The following is an 18715-nucleotide window of genomic DNA, read 5'->3' on the forward strand; positions in this document are numbered from 1 at the left end:
TTGTGGTTTGTGATTGATTCCAAGAAAAGTTCGTTGAACAAGTGAAGATTTTAATTTTTTGAATTTTGATTAGACACGCGCACAAAACAAGGATGAATAAAAAAAATAAACTAGATTTTCATTTGTTAAATAAATTTTTTGTGGAATCATTTACAAACCAAAAAAAATGGCAAAACAGAAAACATGACGAATTACACTTTTCTCTCCCTGTAACTCGTAAAATAACTGCCAAAAAACAAGTAAGGGCCGAAGAACTGACAATAACTCTTTTGAAAACGCCATTAAATCGCGAAAGTTTGACTGAGTTGTCCATGTCCTCCTATGGAAACTTAATAAAGCTTTTTCGGATAGATGATCCATCCTTAGTGTTCCAGGAATTAATATAGAAAATATTGAAAAGATTGTGAAATCATAGTATGTTCTGCAGCTAAAACACACAATATACATGCAACATTAAGCGGCACCTGACAGTACCCTAGTCACTAAAGTTCTCAAATTTGAAACTTGTCTAATTTTTCAAAGAAGGCCCTTCACAATAAAAATATAGGGCCCCTTCACGGAAAAAATTGGGGCCCCCAAATCGAAATCCCCCCCCAGTGCGAAACTCTTATAAAAGGCCCTGGGCCAATTAGTCAACCAAGTGGCGATTAAAATCCCTTGTTCTTTGAGACTTTTATCTTCAAATTTCCTCTTTTTTGGGGGTGTTGGGTTCTGAGATGCTGATGAATTGGATGTTTGTTTTCGTTTCTTTATTCCAATTACGGTATTACCTGCTCCCTTGGGACGACCTAACGGAACATTTTTTGGTGGCAAAATGATTCGTTGGAACGCAGTGCTTGTTTTAAGTATTGGTTGAGACTTGGACGATCCTTCAGCACAATCCGGAGTTGATGATGACGCGAAAGTTTCAAGTTGTTGCTGTGAAAGGATCTGTTGTGGTTGGAATGCTGTTTCGTCTGTTGTTGGATCAAAATTGGCTTGACTGCGCTCAGGTGATATTTCGGTTTCTTTAGCAGAACCACCTTCCTCCAACACATCCCGATTCAATATTCCATCTTGGTTCATTGTTTGTCCATCCGGATTGATTGTTTGTACATTTCGATTTTCAGTTCGTAAAGTGGGAACTTTAGATGAAGAGCTGGAAATTGACGGTTGTGTAGGAATCGGTGCACGATTTACTGTTGATTCAGCTGTAATTTCATTGACGGTTGGTAATCCCTCAATACAAAGTTGTGCGGCGGACGGTTCACCACACATCTCGCTTCTGACATCCTGAACCTTTCCAAGGTAGTAATCGAATTGACTGTTGCTCATATTGGACAGTAAATTGTTAATGTCTTTCGTGATCGTCGCACTTTTTTTGAACTTATCAATTTCCGAAGGAACTCGTAGACGAACGACATGTGTTGGTGGCCGCGGTTGTACGTACTCAAATGAGTTAATTGCTGGATGAGAGTCATAATAATACGACTTATGCCATCGCAACGCACACAGGTCCGGTTGGGCTCTAGGTTAAAATAACCCCAATAAAATATCGACGAGACAAAATAACTACTACCAAAATAACCCCGGTGAAAAAAAAGAGGACAAAACACTGATAATTACCCATAATATTTAGGGTCAGTCTCGAACTCGTTTTCTTATAATTTAAAAGCGGCGAGCTTTTTCATACTTTGCAGACGTTAATGGGGCTCTGCCCTAAACCCCGCTAGGGGCTCCGCCCCTTAGACCCCGCAAGGGGGATAATCCCCCTTGACCCCCTATGCGGGGGCTGCCGCCCCTCGACCCTGCTTTTTTATTTTTTTTAATTCTTCACGGCCTGCGGCGCTAACTTCCCTAAAAATAATAATTGTATTTGCATTTGCGATGTTGTACTTATTGAATTCTGGGCAAGTTCTAGCCACAATTTTTATATCTTCCAATTACAGTCGAACTCGTATATAGTAGATATACTCGAATATAGTCGATATCCTCGAATATAGTCGATATCCTCGAATATAGTCGATATCCTCGAATATAGTCGATATCCTCGAATATAGTCGATATCCTCGAATATAGTCGATATCCTTGAATATAGTCGATATCCTCGAATATAGTCGATATCTTTGAATATAGTCGATATCCTCGAATATAGTCGATATACTCGAATATAGTCGATATCCTCGAATATAGGCGATATCCTCGAATATAGTCGATATCCTCGAATATAGTCGATATACTCGAATATAGTCGATATAATCGAATATAGTCGATATACTCGAATATAGTCAATATCCTCGAATATAGTCGATATACTCGAATATAGTCGATATCCTCGAATATAGTCGTTATCCTCGAATTCTGTCGATACACTAGAATATAGTCATATCCTCGAATATAGTCGATATCCTCGAATATAGTCGATATCCTCGAATATAGTCGATATAATCGAATATAGTCGATATCCTCGAATATAGTCGATAGACTGGAATACTATCGATAGACTCGAATATAGTCGATATCCTCGAATTCTGTCGATATACTCGAATTTTGTCGATATACTGGTCATCTCATAGTAGATATACTCGAATATAGTCGATATCCTCGAATATAGTCGATATCCTCGAATATAGTCGATATCCTCGAATATAGTCGATATCCTCGAATATAGTCGATATCCTCGAATATAGTCGATATCCTCGAATATAGTCGATATCCTCGAATATAGTCGATATCCTCGAATATAGTCGATATCCTCGAATATAGTCGATATCCTCGAATATAGTCGATATCCTCGAATATAGTCGATATCCTCGAATATAGTCGATATCGTCGAATATAGTCGATATCCTCGAACATAGTCGATATCCTCGAACATAGTCGATATCCTCGAATATAGTCGATATCCTCGAATATAGTCGATATCCTCGAATATAGTCGATATAATCGAATATAGTCGATATCCTCGGATATAGTCAATATCCTCGAATATAGTCGATATACTCGAATATAGTCGATATCCTCGAATATAGTCGTTATCCTCGAATTCTGTCGATACACTAGAATATAGTCATATCCTCGAATATAGTCGATATCCTCGAATATAATCGATAGACTCGAATACTATCGATAGCCTCGAATATAGTCGATATCCTCGAATTCTGTCGATATCCTCGAATTTTGTCGATATACTGGTCATTTCGTCATTTATCCAATAATTTTTTTGACATTAGTTATTACTACAATTCGTTATTTTGGTGGGGTTGTTTTGACCGAATACCGTCCGGTTGAAATAAGTCCATTTCTTTCGTCAGCCAAAACTTAAACAAATGTCGACACGGTATCATCATTGCAGAGAAATACATACAGGTGCAATGTCTTTCAGTCACTTTGTGCCCATTTTCATTTTGTTTCACAGTTGTGGCGCTATCGTCTTCTATGGCTGAAAATGCTACCAATTCTGACAATTCGTATTGTAGCTCCAATTTCTTGAAAATGAATGGCGTTAGATGATTGTTGTACTTAGTAAGGAACTCGTCCGCAAAACGCTTCCGGGCAACACGCATTGTCATTTTCACAGCTCGAATATCCCTTTCAGATGCGAGGACAGACACCGTTGTGAAGATATTCTCGAAGAAAGAGAGTAAATTTGCATTTCTGCTGCCAACAATTTTGAACTTTTGGTTGATGCTTTCCGTTCGGTTGTTTATTGCATTTAGATAATTGGCATGAACGTTCCGTCCGAACTGCGTCCATTCATTGCGAATAGGATGCCAATTGTCGTCGAAATATTTAATGACTTTTTCCAGTTTTGTTGCCACTAGTTCTTTGTAAATCGAATTGTACGACTCCTCAGACTCTAAGTACACTATTCGCTGTAATATTTCGAGAACTTTTTGTCTTTGAACTGTTAAAATGTCTCTTTTCGATGTAGTCACTTCACGGTTCATCGCTACGAGCGCATGCCACAGACATATTTGAAGAACTGCGTCCGGATACTTGTCAGTGTAGACACCTCGGTCGGCGAAGTCCTTGTCGCCAAGAATTATTTTTGTTTTTTTCCACGCGGGATACAGCGATTGGAAAATATCCACCATCGATCCAACACTTAAGTAGGATTCGCAGCGTGCGAAGAAAATGCTACATATTTCGCTCTCCGTTACCGTCTACGCACAGTTGTATGATCAAGGGCATGTTAACGTTATTCATTTTGTAGGAGCCGTCGTAGAGCATAAGTTCAGGATACTTGTCAAATATCTGAATCATACGAGCGTCTTGAAAGTATATCCCTGCAATTTTATAATTAAAACGAAATTAATACAAAAAATGTAGCGATCTTAAGTGCTGCAATTATAGTATAGATTAAAGAAGATTCAATTGAATAAGAAAAATGGAAATACTAGTGGTAGGAGCTTTAGGACACGACCAGAGTTTAAACAACAAAATTTGATCAGAGATTGGTGCGAATACATGAATGTTGAATCGATGCTCATGACAGGGACGCTTCTTAGGTAGACATTTTTCCATATTTTCCCGAATTTCTCGACTTTTTTTTCCAATTTTCACAAAAGAAATTGTAAAAACTAAGGAAAACATTGGAAAATCTAGGAAAAGTTCAAGAAAAAAATGGAAAACAGTTTATCGAAAGTAGTACCTTGCTGAATACCAAATAAAGTGACGCAGACGAAAATAGGGCGTATGATATGCTATTCGCAGTTATACATACCAATCAATTCATTTTCTGCGTTCGCAACAACCCGGACGTAGGCATCCTGTATTTGTTCCATTCGTTCGAGTATTTTTTCTAAAATGTCCTTATCATTTGGGCCTTGCTTGCGTCGTTGAACGTTAGTTTGAATGTTGTGCAAATATTTTAACGAAACCACAGTGCTACCATCTGACATCAAGTCAGCCTTCAACTTGTGCTTGTTCACACCAAGTTCAATCATCTTTTCGACGTTTTTCATTTTGTCTGGATCAATTCGCATATTTTCTGGATAATGCTTATAGGTAGCATCGTCCACACTGTGGTTCTCGTGAGTGAGATTTAAATCCTTCACGATCAATTTAGTCTTGTCGAGGGCTAGCCGGATCTATTTGTAAAGATAACAGATTTATCTGTGAGACATTTCTGAAATCAAAAAATGTGAGTTTAGTAAGACCTAACCTTTGCAGGGCATCCCTTTTTGTATGTCGACGATGCACGCAATCCTTTGCTAGTACTTTGTCTTTCCTCACCGGCTTTGCAACGATACAGCAGCCGTTCATAAACCATTTTTTTCTTGATGTCTCCATCACCAACAATAGGTTTACTGCTGTTTTAGGACTGTTTTTGTTGACTGTTCGTATAATTTCTTTGCTTTCAACACAGATTCGAAATCGTCAAACTCTTGGTTCAATGCAAAAATTCCATTTTTGTATCAACTTTCAATCAATTCCGTTATAAAATGAAGCTGGCAACACTTATTAGGAAAGATCACGAATAATGAGAGACAAAATTGAGGTGACAGCTCGTGATCTTTCATAGAAAATTGACGCCACCTACAAGTGTATTTTTAGTACAAATTGAATCCGAAGAGCACACTAAAATACACGGAATAAAAAGTACTAGATTTCATTCTGTGATATAGTAAAGTTTCAACTGCGATATTTTCAAATGGCATGTAATTTTGATCGCAGAGAAAACAAAAAATGGTCTCACGAAAATCAAAAAACGATCGCAGTTAAATATAAAAATGATCGTAGAGAAATTTTTACCCCTGGAAATTGAGAATTGACCAGATTAAAAATAACGGAGTGACTATTCGACACCGGTGTCGAATAGACAAGCAACACAGTGCATGCTATTTGACACTGGTGTCGAATAGCCAAACAACACAGTGCATGCTATTTGACACTGGTGTCGAATAGCCAAACAACACAGTGCATGCAATTTGACACCGGTGTCGAATAGCTAAACAACACAGTGTATGCTATTCGACACCATCACATACTCATTTATTTGGACGAAATGGTTAAAATTCCTATTAAATGTGAAATTCAAATATTGGATAAAGGTTGATGTGAATAGGCAGTGGTTTCCGCCGTTTTGGTATTTCATGAATTTTGAATACAGTAACTGTAATCGAAAGATTTGGTGTCAGGACATAACGTCCAAGGCGATAACGCCTGGTATATTATTAACACCCAGGAGCACGTTATTAGTGCCTTGTGGACGTAGTTACGGGACCAGGGCCATATTGATACTGCCTAAGACGTTTATAACACCCACAGGGATAACTTTTTAAACGTTTCTGGGTTTTTATTAACACTGGGAAGGTGACATTAGCACCCTCTGGCTGTTATTAACGTCCGAACACCGAAAAATTTACCGTCGAAGATGCTATTATCAGCCTGAGTGAAATCGATGTGGACGTTAAGTCTCGTCACTAAAATTTTGCGTCAGTATTCTTTCACTTTATCTTCTCGTATTCGCTTCTATTTTGTTCATCTGAAACAGGTTTTTATAATTAAAAAAGAGCTCAAATCAAGAGGTGCACAATATTATAATAAGGAAACTGCATTTAGTTATTGTTATTAAAAAGTGAAAAATAATAGTATGTTACGTGCTTGGTTAAGTAAGTGAGTCATGATATTACACGTTTGAATGTGTGCGAGAGTATATATCCGAGTGTGAGTGTTTATTGTTTATGTATCGAGTAAGCGCAGCGAACGAGTGGAATAACACTCACACGAGGATATAATACGAGCGCACACATTCAGACACGTGTATTGTATGACTCACTTGCTTCACCAAGAACGTAACACATTTTATCGCAGTTGGCGTACTTGGTAGCGACCTAGATTAATGTGCTAGAAGTGCCGGTATCGAGTCCCGGTTGGGACAATTTTTATTTCAAAATGAATTTCTACTTTACGGTCACTATTCGCAGTGACGGTAAAAACTTTACAATCACTGTTTCAGCTACAGCAGTGACAAAAAGTGACTCTTACCACAGGTGTGGTATCATACACTGCGAACACAACTTACCGATGGCCTTAAAAACAAAAAATGCCGATTCAAAGTGATAACCAAAACCAAATCACTAGCAAAATTATTACATAACGTGTCTGTGGGGAAATTTGTATATCTTCGAGGGGAGGGCTGTATCCCAAGCCGAAGTCTAGATTAGCAACTAAATTGAAACTAAATTTTCCTTTTACGAAATGTTAACAAGGACTGAGGGAATTTTTCTTTTACAAAATTGTGTTCGCACCCCTTTCCAACTTTTACTTTCTTTAAAAATGCTCTAAATCGAGGTCGCACCCATTTCCAACTTTTACTTGACCTAAAATCATCATAAATCAAATTCACACCGAATTCCATAATTCGCGCCGAATTCCAACAACACCAAAAATTCAAGAAATGTATGGGCGCGAAATTACCACTATAGAGTAGGAATTTCGCGCGGCGCGAGATTCCATTTTTTACTATATAAACGTAGGAATCTAGCAACCGTCCTTAATTTACAAACGATTCCCAAAATCTTTTATGAGCAATTCCCTGACGATTTTCGACATCCAACTACAAATTCAGAAAACTGTCAAAAAAAATCATCGATCTGATAGAATGGGAGAGGGATTTCATAGATAGTCTTTCAGAAGCTGAGACCGGATTAGGGAAAAAATTTACAAGCTTAATGGGCATGTGGTTTCCGAAGGAAATTTCAGTCAAGATTTCTCTCAGCTTCAACAAGAAATTACTTCATCAATTTTCGAAATGTTCGAGTGTGACTGTCAGATAAGAGAGAGACTTACAATTACGATCGCTCGATCATATCTTAGTTGAACAAATGAGAACGTGCCATCGAGTAGCATGTCCAGATTAAGAGTTTCGTTTATTCGCACAGTAATATTTCGATCTGGCTTGTACCAACAGTGTTCTCCGGTACAATTACTGCAAATTGTCTGTCAGAACAGAGAGGGAAAATTCGATACGGTCAAAACATCGCTCGCGCGATTTTGAGGTCATTGCACAATAGTTTTGTTTGAAGGGTATTATTTTCCGTTTTTATGTAAAGTGTGTAATTATTACACACTTTTTCCAAAAGTGTGTATTCGCAAAAAGGTAATTACACACTTTTCAAATTTGCGAATAGGTACGTAATAACATTTGAGAAAAACTGTGTAATTTCTCGAAAAGCTTAAAAGTGCCCCTGCTATTCGCAGTTATCTGCGAATAGTATTAATATTGACTATTCGCAGTTATCTGCGAATAGTATTAATATTGACTATTTGCAGATAACTGCGAATAGTCACTTCGTATAAAAAAACGTAATTTCCTTGGATTTTGATATAGTTGGGTGCAAATAGTGTTTATATGACTAATTGCACCCGGGTGCAAATAGTCTTTATATGACTATTTGCACCCGGGTGCAAATAGCATCTACCAATACATTTTTCACTGTACCAACTATGTTATTGAACGATTTAAATGCAAAATGATGCAAGTTAAGGTCATTTTTTTTTGCTGATCTATTAGTTTTGCACATATTGTTACCGTAAGTACAAGATGAGCCAAATAAGATTCCTTCTTCCTTTTCTATACGTCGCTATTCAATGGGCAGCATGTCCTTATAGAAGACTTATTTCCAATTAGATGTACTGGTACCAGCGTGTTGGGCATCACTCAGGACAGTTGTTAGTAGAATCGGCGATGTAGCGACCCGCCGGACTTAAAAAAGAGAAATGAATTACTACTCACGGGTCTTTAAATTATACCCTCAAATTATACCCGTTAGGTTGGCTAAAAATGCTATAAACTAAACATTAACGAATTCATTTTAAACATCTTCATATTCTCATCATTTTCGTTACATATCGCAACTCCCTTTCGATATTTATACCAGACATATATATTCCGTTTACAAAAATTCTTGCAACCGAATTGGTTTTCTCTTTCGCTCTCAACGTTTAACTAGTTATCAAAACATTTATGCAGACGGACGCATGCCTATGTTTTCTCTTGGAGCCACGCGACCGAAAGTCCTTTTTCACGTTATTTGATTAAAATCACAGTCAGTTTATATTCGGTACTTCTTCAGTGAGGATGCAAAAGTATATGGTCTTGTTAAATGGAAGTGAGTTTTATTTTGAAATTTAAACAATGTGCTCGATATGAGCGGTGTCGGAGTTATGATTGCTTCAGTTATGTGTTAGTTTTTTTGGTAATTAATTGAATTTTTTTGTATTTTCGTGACACTGTTCTGCTTGAAGGGATGATGATACGTTTTACAGCCAAATAACCTAAAGCTAATTAAATAATTTAATTATTTGTTTGTTTATATTAGCTAAACCGGGAACTAAATTATATTTGTTATTATACGTTTGATGTGAATAAAAAGGAAACTGAAAGAAATGTTAATGAAAATGTTGTGAAATATCAAAACAAATGAATTATTTATGGAAAACAATGATTTTTATGTTTTTCATTACTTTTGAGGATATAAATAAATCTTTCGCCTGTACAAATCCATGAATGTACGTGTCGAGCATATGTCAGCTAATAATTATTCAAATTCAACGTTCAATTTTTTATTATAAAATTCATCCACTACAAATATTTCATTACTGAAGACATGAATATTTATGGATATTTTATTACTGATGTTAAAATGTTCATACTACAAGTTGTAAACAGTTTTTTGGATTAATTATGTGCCGTAATAAGTCGTTACTACTAATTATTTTTATTTTGTGTGGTTTTTTGAATGATCCCGCAGTAGTGAATACACGCAAAGTTACTTAATTTCACTGTTCCTTATAAAAAAAATCTGAACCGAATTGTTGCGCCTATTAATTCAAAATAACTGATCTCGACGGTTTCTTTGTCACTCTTCCTTTTTTTCTAAGCGAAAAAGTAATAGTAGATTATGCACCTCTGTCCAAAATGTTTATATTTTGACGATTTGGAAGTTAGCTATAATCCAAATCGTCAAAATAAACATCTGGACAGAGGTGCAGACGCTATTTTATATGCCGAGTACAGATACATCGAGATAAACAAAATTGCCCTAGATAGGTATACGAGATACGAAATACGAGATTATCATACTAGGCAGATAAAATAGCAGACTGCACAGGGAAATAATTTCATATCTTGTATCCAGAAAGGTAAAAGTACCTCGGACTGAAGCCTTCGTATACTTTTCCCATCTATCAAATCGAATTGCCTCCCTGGTACATTATTCTAATAATACTCATGATTGTAACGTTTTTTCGTTTAGGCATGGGCGATAATGATTTCGATAATTATCGACTTTTTTTATCGAAAATTATCAAAAAAAAATGTTGACAATCGATAATTATTGATATTTTGATAATTATCAAGATATCGATAATTCGATATTTCGGTCCGAAAATCCGATATTTATCGATATATTCCGATATATTGGTATATTATCATTAATTTTCAGATAAATATCAAAGTATCGAAATTATTAAATTATCGATAACGATATGATTAATCAATTATCGATAATTTCTTTCGATTGATATTATCGATAATTTTGAACGTCTCCCATCCCTACCAAAACGGTTCATTTTCCGACACTTAGTGTTGAGCATCTTTAGTATGCGAAAAAGTGAATCAAAACCAAATAAAATAATTTAAGGGAAAATCTAAGTTTTCTAATTAATTTAAACGTTTTTCGAAGTGAATCAGTAAAATATAATCAAAATTGAATGTGTTTTCATCTTTTAAGTAGCCCGAAATGTTGACACAAGAAACAGTGACTTTTTCGCATGAATTTTCGTCATTTTTGGCTGAAGATTGTTCAACATATAATTAACATAAGAATTTGGGAATCACATTACTAGCATTAATAATGTTTACTTTTAGGAACCAATCTAAAACAACTGTAAAAAGTGATTATTTGCGTGAAATTATGTGATATAAATATTGTTCGCAGTTCGGCAAAATGCATGAAAAATGATGTTCGTACCACAAGTTGCAAAATGCGTGAAAAATGTGTTTAATCGCAGTCCAAAGTTAACAATTTACATTTTATTAGGCTCCAAACTCAGCGCTATTGGTAATTATTTTCGCCAAAGGTACCAATAGCGCATAGTTTGTTTTCCAATAAAATGTAAATTGTTAACTGCGATTAAACGCATTTTTCACGCATTTTGCAACTTGCGTTACGAACATCATTTTCCATGTATTTTGCATGCATTTTTCACGAACTGTGTACCGATCTAAACTAACGATTCACGCGAGTTTTCAGCATATAATAAGCAACAGCAAGTGTTTTTGAACTCAAACTAAATGATAACTAGTTTTTTTTAAATTCATTTAAGGTAAAGTATCGCGATTCGACAAGAATTTTGAAAATCTGAGTTTCAACTCGATTGTTTCCGTTTCTTATAAGAGATATGTACGCGGCGGAAATTGTTTTAGACCATGGGAACAATTAATTTTCTACGAAACTAGCCTAATTATGTTAATTTTAATGTTAATTTCAGTTAATTATTAAGGTTTTAATCGATTTCCGGCTTCGACGTGTTGGATCGCGGTTCGACACGTCATGTTGTTAGAGGTGTATAAAAAAAAATACGAAAATCACAAATTGGTATGGAAAATGATAGTTATCACTTAGTTTGCGCTCAAAAACACTTGCTATTGCGTTTTATAGGCTGAAAACTCACTTAAATCGCTTAATTTTCATCAAAAATCAGCTTTCCATGCAAAATTCAAGGAATACCAACTTTCGATGAATTTTGTATGCACAAACCAAATCTTCCTTGATTGAACTGTTCGTTCAGTATCAATAACTTCTCTAATATCGACTCTTATAATGCAAAAAAACAAAAATTTTCCGATAAAATCGTTGAAGTTGAGCACAGCAATCACTGTCGAACCGCGATTTTTTCCGTGTCGAACCGCGAACCATATTTACTACAGTGTAGTAATTTACTACACATAATTTCACGGGTAATTCCAGCTAATTGGTGACTGTTCGAAATATTTTCACCAATTGAAATGCGATTTCGGCAAACTTTTTTTTCCTTGAAAGCTGTTGACCAGACGCGTCGTTTAAACCCCATATTAGGTCGGTGGCCAAAAATCTCGGGGAGATACCACCAAAAAAATTTATGCTTGTTTTCAGAAATTTTTTGAAAATTCTAGTTTATTTCACGAAACATGAACCGATTTCACTAAACTTTTTTTTTTGCTGAAAGCTATTGACAAGACCCAGGGCCCAAATTTGAAACTTTTTTTGCCATCATTCTATTCGGCATTCAATTATCTCTCAAATAAAACAAAATCTAGCAAAATCGGATGAGATTTACTCGATTTATGAGCAAAAAACACTTAGGGCCGAGTACCGGCCTTAGTCCAAGGGCCCAAATTTGAAACTTTTTTCGCCACGTACTTTTCGGTATTCAATTACCTTCCATAAAAAACTAAATCTAGCAAAATCGGATGAGATTTACTCGATTTATGTGCAAAAAACACTTAGGGCCGAGTAGCGGCCTTAGTCCAAGGGCCCAAATTTGAAACTTTTTTTGCCATCATTCTATTCGGCATTCAATTATCTCTCAAATAAAACAAAATCTAGCAAAATCGGATGAGATTTACTCGATTTATGTGCAAAAAACACTTAGGGCCGAGTAGCGGCCTTAGTCCAAGGGCCCAAATTTGAAACTTTTTTCGACACGTTCTTTTCGGTATTCAATTACCTTCCATAAAAAACTAAATCTGGCAAAATCGGATGAGATTTACTCGATTTATGTGGAAAAAACACTTAGGGCCGAGTAACGACCTTTGAGCCCTTCCAACAAGCTCGCGTTGCATCCTACACAAAAACAATGTTCAGCAACTTTGTTCTACTCGTCAATACCTTTCATTTGATATATCACAAGCAGCTATTGCGTGCGTATTTCGGTAGAAATCGTCGAAAGACTGAAAAACACCTATAGGGCCTTAGCTCTGGAAGGGCCGACCCTGCCATGCCCATTTTCGAACTTGACCTTACTTTTGTCGATACCAATCGGGGAAAAAAAGAATTTTGTAAAAAGGTTGTGATTTGCTCAAGCTAGAGGGTTCACGGACGGACGGACGGACATTTTTTTTATTGCGGATTCGTCATCTATGAACATAACAAAATGCTTTGCCCTTACTGTCTGCTTCCAATTCGACGTGTTACAAACGGCATATTAATCTTATAAGCCCCCAGTACTTCGTACGGGGCTAAAAATATGTGTACAATATGCATTGAAGTCGTCCTGATATTCTTTTGGATTTCTTCTCAGTCCACTCCATATTACCTGAATACAGACTTCGTTTTACCTTATCCTTGCGTGATCCTTGGTACCTCACACAACGCTACGCTGTTCTTGTAAAACGACTAACTTTTATTTCAATGTATGTAAAAAAGAGGTGGTAAAGAATGCGAGCGGAGCGAGCGAAATTTTTTGTGTGATGAAGATTTCGTTGTATTACCGTTCAGAGATTTTCTGACAGAGAAGATTATTAGTTAAATCCGCGCAGCGAAAATTTTTCGTTCTTTAGGTATGAGCTGCATCAAATTTACTTAAATAAGAAGAAGAGCTGAAAAAAGAGGACAAAGACGACGTCTTCTTCAAAAAAGATATGTTCTTAGAATTTTTGTAAAAAAGAAGAACGAGATGAAAAAACAGGACATGTCCTCTAAAAAGAGGACGAATGGGAATTTTAAAAATTTTGTCGAACCGCGATACTTTACCTTACTCACGTTACTTTACTGCTTCAAAATAGCTGATTTGGGTTTTAAAATGAAATAGATGTCTAAATTCTTCATTCTTCAATGGCAATAATACCTTCATTTTAACGCCAATTTGATATCTTTGCGATGTCTGAGGTGAGGTATATATTGAAGGAAAATATCGTCGATGTCGATAGGTTCATATCGGACTTTATAAATTACCACTGCAATAATTTCTATGAGATTTTTTTTAGGACAAGTGGAAAAATATTTTTATATTGTCAGCTTTACTTAATCGAGACTTTTTATATAAACAAACTGTGCATTTTATACTGACACTTCAGCGACTTTAAATGGTCACAGATTTTTTGCTAAAAATATATAAATTTGAATCATTAAAAATAAGAGTTTTAAAGTTCAGAAAGCGTGTCCAAGTAAATAATAGAAAAGAGAAAAGCTTGTTCTTGCTAATTTTTTTTTCAATTATGCCAATAAGTAATTTTGTAATATTTACCGCAGTTAAAAAACTCTGCAATTCATATGAGATCAGAAAAAACATTTTATTAATTTTACTATTTTTGGTTTTAGATAATTTTAAAATATTATTATTGATAATGAACTATTGACCCACAAACAGTGTAATAAAATGTTTTTGTGAAACTTGAAATACATTGTTAGTTGCAAAAATTAAATACTGTGTCAGGTCAGCACTTAAAAACGAAGAAAACATCTACTTGATTTGTGATCAAAGCTTGAATGAGTAATAAGGTATGCTAATATATATATATAATGATGATGCTATCTTAAAGGTCCCTATAATGATTGCTTCGACACTAATTTATTTTACCGGAAAGGTGTACATAATTAACTGATAGCAGGGGGATCTAAAATTTACCTAAAGTAATGGACGTCATTTATGAACGGCCCCTTGTACGTAGCAGCAAAAACATGCTCGCGCTTTGATGTTACAAATTCATACATCAAAAACTGAAATATTCCTTTCAAATGTCTCCAAGTTACGTTATTTCATTTTTAAAAATTTCGCATTGATTTGATTGACTCTTTTTCAAAACATTTTCTTTTATTCTATATACGCTAGTTTCCATACCTTTTGGAGAAACTTTTTCCGTTTTTTTCACAATTTTCCCATTAGTTCAATTAAAACCAGCAAAGGTAAAACATCATCAACATAAATGTAATTGCTATACATATATAAAAAGATAAATAGTTTTGATAAGCTCTTTCATGTCTGAGATATTTTTTTAAACATTCAAATAAATTGTATATATACTATGGATTTATTAGCGGTATGAGACGCCTATCAATCGGTGGAATGATAAAAATTAGATAGGCTCGCTGGTTATATTTGCAGCAAGATCTAAAGTCATATCATAAGATTTAGGACAGTGGCCTTTCTATCAATCGAATGGCTACGAGGCTGTAAAATTGTAATACTGAAAAACGTTGTTCATGAACCTAAGAAGGTCAACCAGCATATTAAACTTTTCTATTTAAGTTTATATGGGTACAAAAAATCTTTAGTAATACACGCCTGAGAGATATGGCCACCGCCACTCTAATCGTGAAATCTTACTCAAAAATCCTTAAGGATTAGAATACAAATTCAACTAAGTTTCAATTTTTCATGCACATAAATCCAATGGTCGGATAAAATTTTTCCAATACTCGTCGGAGACATCTGATCCAGTGTTCGGATACGAATTTAATTAAACGATTTCACTGAATTTTTTTTCATAAATCGACAAAAATGAATTATTAATCATTCGAAAACACTAAGAATCATCTGAAAACACTGAATTACAATAGCCGAAATATATAAAATTGTTATATTAACGTGTGGGCACTACGGTTTTCGCCTTCGGCTCGATCAGCAATGCCCACACGTATCGATAACAATTTTGGCAAGAGGTGCATAATCTTGTATTATACTTTGAGGTATCTAGAATGAAGTAAAAATAAATTTGTAAGAAAATAATTGGAAACTCAGGAAAAATGCTTGCAATTTTTCGGTTTTTCTCGATTTTCCCAAAACACTCAAGTAACATCGAGTGAGACTTCGGGAATATCGTGCAGTGTGGGTCACTAAGATCCATCAAATCCCCAAAATATTGTCTTTTTTGATACTAATTTTTGCAATCACGAAATCTAATGTTCCATACTATCACGAATTTTATATTTTTGTGAAAGAATTAAAACAAAACGTTAATTACACCAAAAAAATGAGATTTTGGATGTACATTAAAATCGCCAGTTTAACGAGTAGCTCGTAGAAAGTACGTTTTAAATGTACAATTTACGGATGAGTGAATCATTGGTCTTATCGTGTTTTGGGGATCCGTACATCGATGTACACTCTATTCGTACACTGCTGTACGAGACTGTATATCCACAAACAAGTTAATTTTGATGTGGTTAGCCAATGCTTAGATTTGTTAAGTAACAACTATTTGCTGACGGGAGACTACCAAAACGATTCATAGTGTCGTGTCAGTTATCAATACAAACGTTCCTTTTTATAGATTTGGCCGACCTCGATTATATGTTTGATTAGTTGGGAAAAATTCAATTGCAGAATAAAACTTTAATAAAATTTGTCAAACATTTTGATAATTAGAAACTGAAATATAAAAAACACAACCATGTTACTGGCCCAATCAATGGTTCACTTTACTTTTCAACCGTGCATTAAAAGCTGTTCGAAATTACATTCACTCTTCTCAGCAGCCCGTTAGCTCAGCTAGTACGTCTGAGCCTGGCAAGCAAGAAGTACTGGGTTCAAATCCAGTGCAAACTTTTTAACTTTTTAGACCCGTACGAAGTACTGGGGTCTTATAGGTTTACGCATACGTTTGTACCACGTCGAATTGGACTCCCTAAGTAAGAAGAAACCTATTGTGGTTGTCCACAGATGCCAAATCAGCGAAAAAAAGTGCCCGTCCGTCTGTCTGCACGATAACTTGAGTAAAACGCATCCGATTTTGAAAATTCTTTTTTTCCCACTTGGTAAAAGACAGGCTAAGTTCGAAGATGAGTGATTTTGGATCGACCCCTCCCGAGCTGGGGCCCAATAAGTGCCTAAGTATTTTTCGACGATATCTCCAGACATTTAAGCACTACACTTGTCGGTGATACGTCAAATAAAAGGTATTTACAATACCGATCGACAAAAAAAAAGTTTATGGAAATCGGATGACCGACTCGTGAGTTAGAGCCCTTGGTGTTAAACAGGCACAGGGCGGCAAGCAGGTTTTGCTTGTAGGTCGGCCATATTTGAACATATTTCGTCTGTGTTAGCTTTATTAGATAGGTTCGACTTCTACCAACCTGTTGAACAAGCTGCTTTCAGATCTGGTTTCAGCACAAACGACCATTTGCAGGTGATGAGAACGCTTATTGAGAAGTATTGACCGTACCAATCAGGGGAAAAAAAGTTTATGAAATTATGTTCTCCGGAGCGTGAGCTAGGTCTCTTGGAGTGAGCTCTTATCTGGCTACTCGGCCGTACAGTGAACGTGGAGTATTTTGTCAATATCTCGAGTAAATTTTGAATTTCATGATTTTTTTTTTGTTTGAAAGGTATTACTATTTCAGGTCTCCTAACAAAATGGCTTCCGGCTGCCATAATGGATTTTAGTAAAATTGAAATATCTTGGGAAAAATGGTACTTAGAGAGTTTCTGTTAACATGGAAATAATTTGTTATGTGTGGGGGTTTTTAGTAATCCCATATGTGGACTTCTATATATATCTATATACAGCTATATTGAGCAATATACAGGCATGTAGAGCTATATAATAGCAAATTCATTTGTGGAATGTTTATTTATAGTGAAATATAGGTAAATATAGCGGTATATAGCTGTTTAAATAGGAATTTATGAAATTTGACTTCGTACAGGGCTGTCTATATTTCCTTCGGAAATTTATTTGTTGATGATAGCAAGGCAAAGAGTGGATAATGCAAGTGATTTTAAAGCGCGAATAGCTTTTCAGCAGAGAAGAAAATGAAGTAAGAGAAATTAAGAGTTTCACATTAAAGGCTTTTGATACGAATAGGTGTTTCGTACGGGTCGGCGTTAGCTATGTTTTTTGCTTGTTTTCTCGTCAAAAACCATAAAAGCAGATGATGTGATATGATTGTTGTTGGAACTTCCAAAGTAATCTTGTTAATTAGTTAACTTAGTAACTTTTCATTCTGATTACGCTACTTCTACAATAAACAATTAAATTCGTCTTGTTCATCGTTCAATAATTTATTCTTCGAAAACGCTAGTTCCTGCAACTTCCAACAGGTTATCGGCCCAATAATTATCTGATAAAGGTTACTGGTGAATAATAAGAAAATCAGAAAATTGGATTAAAAATCGACGTACGGAGAAACGATACATTTTTCCGTTGGTGAAATTGTTGGAAGTCGTATCGAAAATATGCCATGTTTGTGTAGTTGACCGCACGAAATTCCGTACATTTTTCTTCATGGTACAAATTCACCTTCCATGTGCATTGTTGTGTACAAAATGATGTGATTAAAATTCGTTGATATTTTGTGTTTTTATGGGTTTTTAGACCCGTACGAAGTACTGTGGTCTTATAGGTTTACGCATACGTTTGTAACAAGTCGAATTGGACTCCCTAAGTAAGGGGAAACCTATTGTGGTTGTCCAGAGATGCCAAATCAGCGAAAAAAACATAGCTAACGCCGACCCGTACGAAACACCTACTCGTATCAAAAGCCTTTACTGTGACACTCTTCATTTCTTTTACTTCATTCTCTACTGAAAAGCTATTCGCTCTTTAAAATCACTTACATTATCTTTCTTTGCCTTGTTAGCATATACAAATAAATTGCCAGAGGCAATATAGACAGCCCCGTACGAAACCTATAAGACCCCAGTACTTCGTACGGGTCTAAAATCGAAGAAAAAAAATTGGTGGAAAAAATCTGCCATGCGAAAGGGTCATAATTTTCGATGAAAATTGAACAGGCTTGCT

General features: G+C 35.6%; 1 protein-coding gene across 2 annotated transcripts in view; it reads left to right on the forward strand.

Moving 5' to 3' along the window:
* Positions 1-9065: 9065 nt before the first annotated feature.
* Positions 9066-18715, forward strand: part of LOC119071456 (lachesin) — a 188497-nt gene continuing 178847 nt past the window's right edge. Inside the window, exons 1-2 of one of the 2 annotated variants that reach the window (XM_037176309.1) lie at positions 9066-9098; positions 9309-9680. The gene's annotated coding sequence lies outside the window, so the exon portion shown is untranslated. Of the gene's footprint in view, positions 9681-18715 lie in introns of both variants that reach the window. The other variant, XM_037176308.1, reaches the window with a different exon arrangement.

This window comes from Bradysia coprophila (genome assembly GCF_014529535.1).
Source record: "Bradysia coprophila strain Holo2 chromosome IV unlocalized genomic scaffold, BU_Bcop_v1 contig_5, whole genome shotgun sequence".
In the NCBI taxonomy this organism is placed as follows: Eukaryota; Metazoa; Arthropoda; class Insecta; order Diptera; family Sciaridae; genus Bradysia; species Bradysia coprophila.